Source organism: Diadema setosum, chromosome 19, assembly GCF_964275005.1.
Source record: "Diadema setosum chromosome 19, eeDiaSeto1, whole genome shotgun sequence".
NCBI lineage: Eukaryota > Metazoa > Echinodermata > Echinoidea > Diadematoida > Diadematidae > Diadema > Diadema setosum.
Window position 1 is genome coordinate 27,198,974 of NC_092703.1, and position 12,679 is coordinate 27,211,652.

The following is a 12,679-nucleotide window of genomic DNA, read 5'->3' on the forward strand; positions in this document are numbered from 1 at the left end:
TTGTCATTTGGTCTAATAGCCAGCCTCCTGGTCTAATCAGGTACCATTAGGTCCAATCATCGTTTCGTCTATATGACCAACTGGGCTATTTTTTTTTTTTTTGGGGGGGGGGGGCCCTTTTTATTGATGTGTACACCAAATTTATATTGGACAAATTTGGTTTTATTTTAGACAATTTGATGATTAGACGAAATGGAATTAGACCAACCCACCCTTTCGGCACAAGCCAGCTTCAACGGTGCTTTCTCACCCATACAATGTTCCCAGGAGTAACTGAAGTGGTCAATGGTGCCCCACATATGCTGCATTGGCTCGCAGCCATCCTTGCCAACTCTGCAAGTCGGGAAGAGGAGATTAGGAACAATTCTGAATCCACAGCTTGTTGCGCCTCCACATCTAGACCAGACTTGCTGGTGGTTGGCATCTCTCTGCTCTCTTCCTTCTCTGTCTCCTCTTCCTCTTCCTCTTCCTGCTTGATTCTCAACACTCCCTCCTCTTCTCCTTTCTGTTCCAGGTCTTTGCACTTTGCTCTATGAAATTGAAAGAATAAAAAAGAGTTCATATGCAAATACAAATAAACACACAAAAAAAGTTCATCTGCATGCAGTACAATACAATACTTTTCAAATTATACATCAAGGTGTAGCTTCAAAGTTATGGTCAAAAGTGGTTTACTATTAATATTATCATTTTCATTCTTTTATTCATTTATCTTTTATTCCAAATAATTCGACTTGACAAAAATAAAAGACATTTTTTCATGATTCTTTTTTTTTTTCATTCAAAATATAAGATGGACACATGAACATCACAATAAGTCAATATTTACTGAATGTCCAAGAAGTACCAAGTGTAGATTTTACCCAATAGTAACAAATCAATCCGTCTCACCATGCAGCAAGATACAAATATGCACGAAAACACTTCAATTTTGGGTATGTATTTCACCAAGGTATCTGGCAGAATTTTTTTTTCTTTTCTTTTTATTACAAAGCATCTCTAGAAACACATAAACTGTATACAGTACTTTAAATTTCATATCATGGTGTCTGTACGGTTTGTACGTGTTAGAGTATTTTCCAAGCACAGCCGAGAGCATATTCCAATAAAAAAACATATGACTTTATTTCTGCAATATTTGCACTAGAATCATTTACTACAGTGACTGCACTTTTATTTATCTTTTTTTAAATGTAGAAATTTCCTTCAAGTCGTTTCTATTTCCCAATGTTTCATCATACAAAAAAAAAAGAAAAAAAAAGCACAAGTCAAAGGTACTGCAGACACAGAAATAAACAATAGGTCACATACGTACCCATCCTGGATGTGTCCAATCAAAGGTTCACCGAAAACAAAATCGCTGTCGTTGTTTTCACTGTCGTGGACTGGGTTCTCGTTTGGGTAGACAACATTCCCCCTTTCAATGTAACTTACACTGATGCTGGTTAGAGTTAGAGTGGAGGAAGAGAATATAAATCCATCAAAATGCAGAATTCTGAGAATAATCATATAAGGACCTGACAAAGAGACAAATACCCCCAGATAATTATTTGAAATAACAAACAACAGGACATGAATGGATATCACAAACTGTATACAAATAGTAAAATAAAGGAATGCACTAAATGCTAGTCACTTTGGTTTTTATTAAAAATCCAAATGGGGGGGGGGGGGGCTTCCCTTTGTCAGGGATGAAAGTACTTTATTGGGATGAAAGTGATAAGCATTCTTCGATTGCAACATGACTACAATTGTATTACTATTTCTAGCACTGCCAATATGCAGAGCATATCTATATGATACTTGTTCAAAAGCACAAAAGATGTTTATACTTCTGCATAAAAGTGACTACCAACTCAATTGGTCACAACAACTATCTCAATTGACTATTTCAATCAAGACATCCACTTTTGGAACATAAGGCAAGTAAAAGTATTTGCATGCTTTAATTTTTGCTCTACTTTTCGGTTGCGCGAAAAAGGCCCAAAAATTTCAAAACTGAAAATGTCCACTTTTACAGTATTATTAACTTACTCTATCTCTACTCCAGAGTCAGGTTCAACAGAATGCTCAGAGCCAGCCGATGGAGAAGGTAATGATGCAGGTAGGGATGCCTTACCACCTGAGATTTCTCTGCCATCTTCTTGGAAACTACATGTATTAAAACAAAGAAATGGCAAAAGATTGATAAAGTGCTTACATGTATGCAATAGGAAATTTCATCTCATCTTATGCATTAACAGTCCTTACAAGAGAAATGCAGAGCGTATTAAAAAAAAAGAAGTAATCCAACTTTGGAGGGCTGCCATTTCTTAATTGTTAGTTATGAAGAGAACAATTTTAGTTGGTAAGAAAGAGAAACTCTTCCTCTTTCCATTGATACCTATTCGTGGTGACAATTGTCATGCATGACTGAGCACATGGACTTTAAAGACAATAATGACAAATTGCACTTTTTCCAAGTTTGCGTGTTATTGAAGGAAAAATGCATGTCTCAATGCATGGATAAGATATGTCAGTGAAAGTGGTCAAATCATTAGGCCAGTCTGCATGACTGCAAATTTGTGTTTTAGGGTTTCTTTTAATGTTTTATGGTTCATAACCTTCAACACGGCCACGTTGTCGATATTTTTGTTTTTTTGTTCTTATTAAACACTGTACAGTATAACATTTGGCATGAAACAAAATACATATCATACCTGTGCAATTATAGTGCTAAACAGAGCATAAATGAACACACAACCAGGATAATATAATACAATACCATACAATACAATACAACACAACACAACACAATACAACACAACACAACACAACGAAAATGTCTCCCTGCCTATGCAGTGGAGTCCCACCATAACAGGAGTCATGGAAATAAATTACGCTCTATAAAGTAATAATTACATGTGTTGAAATCACACACTAACAGGGAAAAGCATTTAGAGTACTTCGAGAAAACGTCGGGTGCCACTTTAAAAGAAAAGAGGAACAAGTACAGATTTGTCGACTAAAATAAGCTCCCCACCAATCTCTCTAACTTAATAACAAGGGCAAATTCCCCATCATTCACTCTAAAAACACTAAAACAACTCTGCCTAGGTGGGGCTCCACTGCATATTACCCATGTCTGCATAAAATTAGAATAAGATATCATTCCTTTACTGACTCATCATTGTGGTACGTGTACGAAGGGTGAAAAGGAATCAAACTATGACATAAATGAAAGTGTCCATTTTTTAAAGTGAGAGCCCAATTTACCCCTTTTCTCAGCTATTTTATATTCAATTTTTTGTTTCATTCGAACAAATGATATAAAAGATTGAAAATTTAAACCTACCCGCTGAAACTTGCAGCGAATTATATAATATTTCATACACATGAACAAAAAAGTAATACATTTATCGTGTCTATTTCCAGTATCAATACCAAATAAGTAATTAAAATCAAGGTATACTGTAGTGACTCTATTGTTAATCATGTTGTCAATACAATCAGAAAGCTTTTTCCAAATCTGAGCAACTACCGTACAATCACAAAATATATGTTTCAAAGTTTCGGGGAACTTCTTACAAAAATAACACAATGGAGACTCACTTTGACCAATTTTATACAAAATGAATTGAGGGCTATTGCTTTATGAAATATTTTGAAATAAAAGGACCTTAACTTGGTATCTAATGTACAATTAAAATTGTTTTTATGTATTGCAGACCAATCAGTATCATTTCCATCTAAACCAAGACATTCTTCCCACTTATTTTTAACCTTGTTCTGAGACAAATAGTCTGTACAGTATTTCGTAATAAGGAATATGCATGTTTAGGTACTTTGGGTTTTCTAACCAACTCAGAAACAATGTTATCAAAAATATTCTCATTGACGTCATGCTCATCTATGCACAATTCCTTGATGAATGGTTTGTTTTTGGATTGGTTTACACACGTTGTCGATATTTGGTCCTTCCCATTAAGGTGAAACCATTATCCATTTTACTCTCTTCATATTCAAGACATGGTTTGCCACTGGGAGGTCCGATGAACAGAGAAAAATAGATTGTGTGGGTTGGTCTCAGTGGGAGCTACCAAGTTATCAGACAAAAGGCCATGTTAAAGGTTATGGACCATAAAATTTTAGGAGAAAACCTAGACAAAAACCTGCATTCGTGCAGGCTGGCCTATCTGGCAACTTTCATTGGCAAATCTCATCCACGCAGTGAGACATGCATTGTTCCTTCACAATAACACGCAAACTTGGAAAAAGTGCAATTTGACATTGCTGTCTTTAAAGTCCATGTGCTCAGTCATATGACAATTGTCAGCATAATTTGGTATCAATGAAAAGAGGAAGAGTTCCCAACCAACATATTGCTCTTCATAACTGACAATTCAGAAATGGCAGCCCTCCAAAGTTGGATTACTTTTTTTTTGATACGCTCTGTATATGGAACTTGGGTCTACCTGTTGTTTTGTATCTAGTCCAGATGTTCTTGATAAATTGTACTAAAGGATCATATATACAAATCCATACCAACAAATGATAAGACACCTTGTAAACTGTAAGCAATACCTATCATTCAGCACATCAACTGAGTTTTCTCAAGTACACATGTACATATGTAGATGTACATCAAAGTCAGATTTCAATATAAAATGTATGCTACACACATGACCTGAACTTATCCTGTGATGAAACTTACTTGGCAGATATCGAGGAGGGAAGAGAGTGGGTATCAGATGACCTGTTAAGAAGAGTGGAGAAATAATTTCGAACATCGTTTGAAAGAAATATCTAACAATTATAACTGTGTCTGAATTCCACTGAGTGGTGTGGTACACTTTTTATATTCATGAACATAATTTCTAGTAAATCATTTCTCTAACATGCAATAAAGCAAAGAATAAAACAACAATAAAAAATGTGATGCCACAATCTTACTTTCATTCCTAACAATCAACTTGTCAACATTGATTGCACCTCTGTATGTATGTTCACTGCTTCCCCATATTCATAATTGTGGCAACTGACCCTTCAGACAGTATTTTCACATGGCTGCAAAAAAAAACAAGGAAAAGTAGAAATTACGCGGTGCGTATGTCCCCGCCGGAAGTAGCATTTTGTAGCAAAATGTGCAATATAGGTAAAAAATCAAGGTCAAAGGTCAAAGAAGTCAAAGGTCAAAATTCTGTGTAAAAGTTTTGAAGCCCTCACTTAGTGCCATCACATAAAGCAAACGGAATCGAAATCGGGTTAGAAATGGCGAAGGAGTAGCATTTTGTAGCCAATGTACAATACAGGTCAAAAATCAAGGTCAAAGGTCAAAGAAGGCAAAGGTCAAAATTCTGTGTAAAGTTTTGAAGCCCTCACCTAGTGCCATCACATAAAGCAAACGGAATCGAAATCGGGTTAGAAATGGCGAAGGAGTAGCATTTTGTAGCCAATGTACAATACAGGTCAAAAATCAAGGTCAAAGGTCAAAGAAGGCAAAGGTCAAAATTCTGTGTAGAAGTTTTGAAGCCCTCACCTAGTGCCATCACATAAAGCAAACGGAATCGAAATCGGGTTAGAAATGGCGAAGGAGTAGCATTTTGTAGCAAAATGTACAATATAGGTAAAAAATCAAGGTCAAAGGTCAAAGAAGTCAAAGGTTAAAATTCTGTGTAGAAGTTTTGAAGCCCTCACCTAGTGCCATCACATAAAGCAAACAGAATCGAAATCGGGTTAGAAATGGCGAAGGAGTAGCATTTTGTAGCAAAATGTACAATATAGGTCAAAGGTCAAGGTCAAAGGTCACAACTGAAATTCTGTGTAGAAGTTTCAAAGCTCCCATGCAGTGCTATCATATAAAGTAAACAGAATCAAAATTGGCTCATAAATGACAGAGAAGTACTTAGCAAATTTAACATTTTGATCACACAGGGACGCACACATGGACGGACGCACGGACGGACGCACGGACGCACGGACACACACACGTACGGAGCCCGTTTCATAGTCCCCTGCTCGAACTCGTTCGGCGGGGACAAAAAAAAAGTACTTGTCTCTGAACAACACTGGTGCAATCATTTGAGCAGTTTATGTGCCTGATCAGGCAAGCAACTTTAAACATTTCTAAATTTCTACACGCACACGCGGACGGACGCACGGACGGACGCACGGACACACACACGTACGGCGCCCGTTTCATAGTCCCCTGCTCGAACTCGTTCGGCGGGGACAAAAAAAAAAGTACTTGTCTCTGAACAACACTGGTGCAATCATTTGAGCAGTTTATGTGCCTGATCAGGCAAGCAACTTTAAACATTTCTAAATTTCTACATCTGACTTACATTTTTAATTGATGACAAGTGGACAACAATGTTAATAGTCAGCCCTAAGACAGCTTAGAGAAAAAAAAAACATTTTGAAGGACATTGTTAAATTATAGAACAGTGACATGATACTCTGGCACATGATTATGTTTTTGGTTATCAAAATGAGCTTACTCTCTTTTATTTCTTCCATCAGATGATGAACTTGGAGATCTCCAACCTTGATCTTGGTTCTTTGCTGAATGTTCTTCATGATTCCTAAAAGTAAATTAAATTTGTAAACAATGTGAACATAGAATCAATAAAATGATTTAGTAATGAAGTCAGATTTCAGGCATTCTTTGTTCACAAAGCTTTCCACAACTACAGGACCTATGGCATTAGCAACATGTATTGTGTAAATTGCTAGCATGCTGCCTAAGGAACTTGTGGAAGCCCAGGGCAAGTGACCATAATGCTTTGCTACTCAGCTGTTGGATAAGAAAATGATATACTCCACATTAGGCATAACTTGTAACAGAGTGATGTTAGGCCTAACTGTATGTTAGTTCTATATATTTCTCTCTTTTTTTTCCTACGGAAAAAAACACACACCTAGGCGGTCCTAATAAATAACTAGGACTTCTACAGTGCATATCAAAAGAAGAAGAAGAAGAAAAAAAAAAAAGGTAATCCAACTTTGGAGGGGTACTATTTTATAATTGCAAGCTATGGAGAGTGCAATTTAATGATAGTTGTGAGGAAAGGGGAACTCATCTTCTTTCCACTGATACCTAATTATGTTGACAAATGTCATGCAAGACCAATGACTGACAGATGATTTAGCTTTAAAGACAACAGCAACAAATTGCACTTTCTCCAAGTTTGTGTGTTATTGTGAAGGAAAGTGCATGTCACATTGCATGGATGAGAACTGTCAACTAGCTGTCAATGGAAGTGGTCAAATCATAACAAAAAGCCAGCTTGCACGACTGCATGTTTGTGTTAAGCGTTTCTTCTACCTTTTTTTTTTTAATGGTTCATAAAATGTTCACCATGATCTGGTTGTCAAGAACTTGGCCCTTCACGTAAAGCCTAGCCATTACCTATTTTCCTCTCTTCATATTCAAGACATGGTTTGTTGCTGCGAGCTGTGTGTTGAATATGAACAGAGAAAAATGGGCTGACGGTTGGCCTCTGTGCTCTGGGAGTGACCAAGTTATCAAACATGTGCCCATATAGACAGGTCTAGGTTATGAACCATAATCAAATGTTGAGAAACCCTAAACACAAACCCCTATAAACACACACCTGCAGTCGTACCTAGGCTGGCCTATTTTTGCCATTTTCATTGACAGATCTCATCCATGCAAGAAGATATGCATCTTTCCTTCATAATGACACACAAACTTGTAAAAAGAGTAGATTGTAATTTGTCACTGTTGTCTTTAAAGATCATGTGCTCAGTCATGCATAACACATTTGCCAACATAATTAGGTACCCGGTACCTCTGGTACTCACAACTTACATTCCGTCATTAATTGTGCTCTCCACCGCCGACTATTGGGCCTATAGTCGCCCTCCAAAGTTGGATTACTTTTACAATTTATTTATTCATTTATTTTTTTGTATTATACATTTTTTTTTTTTTTTTTTAATGCATGCCCTGTATATGTAGGGCCTACAGTGTACACTTAGTACTAGTAGAGCCTTCAGCTACAGGCCTAAAAGTATTGATCATTCAGTGGCGTATCCGGGGAAAACGGTGCCCAGGGTAAGCACAAAACTGCACCCCTAATTTCTGAAAAAGTGTTCAACCCCAACCCCATCCCAGCGAGGAATTTTAATTTAAAAAAGTCCAAATGATTTTTCAAGCACTGAAAAGGGGTCTTTTGAGGGTGAATAAATTTCAATAAATTTTGGTGAGTGAGCGCAACGATTTCATCGAAAAATTTTGTATTATTTTCAGCTTACAAAACATGGAATTCTTGTCATTTTTTGGTTATTAAATCTTACAATTCTTATCAAGATATAGTGACAGCCTTATGGTAACGATTTATACCAACAAGTTGAGGACTTGCAAAAATACTGTAAACTAGTAGTAGGATGGGGGGTTGGGTGTCCGGACACTTAAAGGGAACGCAAAGCCTAATGTGGATTGAGTGAAAGCAGCAACATTAGTAGAACACATCAGTGAAAGTTTGAAGAAAATCGGACAATCGATGCAAAAGTTATGAATTTTTAAAGTTTTGGTGTTGGAACCGCTGGATGAAGAGACTACTAGAGCTTATGACGTATGAGTGGACAACAATAAAATTCCACAAAAATTCATTTTTCATGAAAATTACAAATTCCATCAACTTGATACTGACATATGTTAAGGGTAGCAATTATTCCCCCTGCTTTCTGAAAGCGGCTAGTCAAGAGCTCTTTCATAATGCTAGAAAAGTGAATTTTTGTTGAATTTTCTTTATAGCTTCTTTGTATTGTTGTCCACTCATACGTCATAACCTCTAGTAGTCTCCTCATCCAGCGGTTCCAACACCAAAACTTTAAAAATTTATAACTTTTGCATCGATTGTCCGATTTTCTTCAAACTTTCACTGATGTGTTCTACTAATGTTGCTGCTTTCACTCAATCCACATTACTCTTTGGGTTTGCGTTCCCTTTAAGACTCTCGTGTATGGTTGGACCTACTACTAATCGACCGCCTAATGTTTATTTGCTTGATAAGAATATTTAACACTGAAATTCACATAAAAAACTTGACCTAGTGATTGAGAAAATCCAGCCGTTGTTCCCTTTTCGATTCGAAGTTTCAGTGCAAAAATATCGCCGACGAACTTGCGTGGCCTCGTTTCAGCTCCCCACGGTAAATCGCGTTTTTAGGATCGACCGCTGTTTTTGCATTGACAATGCACGCAAACCGAGTTGTTTGAACACCGTGTTGTACGAAGCTTTTTAGAAGCCTTTTAGAAAGTTCCATAGACATTACATTGTGCTGTCATTACGATTCGGTGAAAATATTCATTCAAAATTTTGTCCTTGATTAAAACCATTAATGAACAGTGAATTATCACATTTTCCCACACCATCCTCATCTGCATTCAAAGCCAATCCATTTTTATGTGCTTTGCGCGCAGAGAAGTGCGTACTAAGTGTTCAGTGCGCGAATATACGCGGTCGGTTTCAATATTAAAGGGTGTGTACAGTTCTGGTTGAGGTGAGGATTTAGCTTTTACGTTTTGCGAGATATTCAGAAACCACTCTATGAAATGTCAAAGAGCATGCAATTCTAAGGGGTATCAAAAGTTTATTTGATGAAAATCGGTTTTGAAATGGCTGAGATATCAAAAAACAAGGTGAAACAAAGAGATCCTAATAAAAGGCGTGGCCTGTCGCCTTTTATTATTATCACACTTTTGGATATCTCAGCCATTTGAAAACCAATTTTCATCAAATAAATGTTGAATCCTTCTTTAAATTACATGCTCTTTCATATTTCATTTGTGAAGAGGTTTCTCCTTATCTCACTTATTAATGTTTTAAACCTCAATCCCCACAATCCCCACCTCAACCAGTACTTTACAGTCCCTTTAAGGGTGGTCGATATGTAGTAGGGCTACCATACTGACTTGCTTATTTTACTTTGAATATGCATTTACGCACAGCTCCTCACTGACAAACAACTGTTTACGTAGGCGCGTCATTGTCAAACCAGACCGAATCAGATGCACTTTACAGTAGCGTCCGGTCCCACAACCTGTCCGGACACCCAATGACTGGGTATACTAATTACTATTATAGCGAGTGAACCAAAATTTGTGTTATATGTCCGTGTCATCATGTTTCGTTCTTACAGCTTGTTTGAGTTGGTTTTTCTGCGTCCCCATCCCCCTGTATGTTCAAAACCGTTGGTGCCCTCATTTGATCCAATCAGCGATCACTTCAGAACGAAAGAAATTGCAGCCACTGCACCGTGTAACATTTTGCCTGGTAAATATTATGGCATGTGTGAACACAGAACATTGCCATTTTGTCCTCGTCATCATGTGATGTATGTTTCGTTCATTATCTTGTTTGATTCAATGGTTTTCTGGCACTCCCCCCCCCCCCCCTCCACACTCGTCAAGGCGATTTTGTTGTTGTTCTTGTTGTTGTTGTTGTTTTGTTTTTGGTCCCCCTTTAATAAGGAGAGGCGCCCGGCCCACGGCACGGGGCACGTGCCCCCTTGTCGCCCCCGATATACGATACGCCATTTAATTGTGATTACATATTAATATAATTGATCAGGATAATTACCGTACCGGTATCTTTCTCTTTCAAGAAGTCGATCGATGACTTCTCCGTTTCCTTTGACCCCGAACTTGGCTTGCAGTTCCTGCAGACGGAGGAATGTGTCCTCCCATACTGCCACCCTCTTCTTTGAACGATCCCGCTCCCTGATCTCCTCCCGGTGAGCTTCCCGGTAGCGCTGGCTTCGCTTCCTCCTCAGATCCACCCTACGGGATGTGCCACGCTCTGCCGAAGTCCAAGGCCCTTCTCCGACTGTGTCTTCGTCGCTGTCCATTTCGCGTAGGCAGTAGGAATATGCACTGTATTTTCGTGGGTTCCGTGATACAACACTACAGTCACTGGTTTACTTTTTTTGTAAAATACTAGTAACTTGTCAACCCGGAATAAATCCGGATTAAAAAATCACTAGAGATTGTAATTTGTCATCACTGACAAATTAAGGTGATCCGATTTTTTTTTTATCAATGATTCGAGTCCTGATCGCAATACGCATGACCATACAGGTTTCATCTGTATTCAGAGAGATTGGCCGTGTGATGTTTGGATTCTCATTTAGAAAAGGGAGTCATATCTGCCATCCTTGGTACTTAATTCTGTACACACTAGATAACGAAGATACAGCAACAAATACATATGACCTTTGACCCACCTTTACACTCCCAAGATGGCATCTGAGCAAAAAGTGGTTATTTTGTGAAATGATTCTTGCGACATCGTCTATACGTGTGCAAAATATGGGAAAGATAGGACAGGTATTCACCAAGAAACAGGATGAAACAGTTATGACCTTTGACCCTAATTTACATACCCAAGATGTTGTCCGATCAAGTCGTTGTAATTCTATGAAATAATGGACGTGACATGAACTAAACATCTGCTAAGTATGAGGGTGATATGGGCTGTTTTTCTTGAGTTATTGCAAAGAAAGTTGCAGAAGGAAAGAAATATCTCAATACATCGAAGAAAAGTTTTAATTTCAACCTAGTTCTTTAACATGATCCCGACATTGTATGAAGAAACGAAGGCACACATTCGATGGCGCACAGTCTCAGCTACAACATATTAAAACCTGGGAGAAATTCACTAAAGGGAGAGCTAGTGCTCGATAAAGACAATCATGTCAATTTTCACATATAAAAGAATTCCCTCCCATAGAGATAAAACGTCATAACGAAGATACAGAAAGAAGTACATATGACCTTTGACCCCACTTTGCACAGACATGATGGCATCTGAGCAAAAAGTAGTTATTTTGTGAAATGATTCTTGTAATATGGTCTTTGCGTGTGCAAAATATGGGAGAGATAGGACATGTGTTCACTAAGATACAGGATGAAACATTTATGACCTTTGACCCTGATTTACATACCCAAGATGGTGTTTGATCAAGTAGTTGTTATTTTATGAAATAATGTACGTGACATGAACTAAACATGTGCAAAATATGGGGATGATAGGGGCTGCTTTTCTTGAGTTATTGCAAAGAAAGTTGCAGAAAGAAAGAAATATCTCAATACATCGAAGATAAGTTTGATTTCAACCAAGTTTTTGGACGTGATCTCGGCCTCGTATGAAAAAATGGAGAGAATATTGGCAATAGCCCAAAGTCTCAGCTACAACATATTAAAATCTGGGAGAAATTCACCGAAGAATAAGTGAGCTAGTACTCGATAAAGACCGTCATGTCAATTTTCATTTCCAGAAAAATTCCCTCCCATAGAGATAACGCGTAAACTGGTTAAATTTGACAAGGTTACATTATATCCATTTTCACGAGGTGAAGACATCATCCGATTAAAACTTTGATTGAACAAATCTTAAAGAGTATTAAATTGGCTACAACATACTAAAATCTGGAAGAAATTCACCCAAGGGTAAGTGAGCTAGTCGTCGATAAAGACAATCATGTCAATTTTCACATCTAGAAAAATTCCCCCATAGAGATAACACGTCATAACGAAGATACAGGAGGAAGTACATATGACCTTTGACCCCACTTTGCACAGACAAGATGGCCTCTGAGCCAAAAATGGTTATTTTGTGAAATGATCCTTGTAACATGGTCTTTACGTGTGCAAAATATGGGAAAGATAGGAC

The 12,679-nt window shown here is 37.7% G+C and overlaps 1 long non-coding RNA gene across 1 annotated transcript; it reads right to left on the minus strand.

Annotated features, from left to right (window-relative positions):
* Nucleotides 1–2,040: 2,040 nt before the first annotated feature.
* LOC140243082 (uncharacterized) lies at nt 2,041–10,850 on the minus strand. The gene is made up of 4 exons (XR_011902166.1): nt 10,594–10,850; nt 6,480–6,563; nt 4,694–4,735; nt 2,041–2,151 (listed from the first exon to the last, which is right to left on the minus strand). It is a non-coding gene; the product is annotated as an uncharacterized lncRNA (long non-coding RNA).
* Between the last annotated feature and the right edge of the window lie 1,829 nt (nt 10,851–12,679).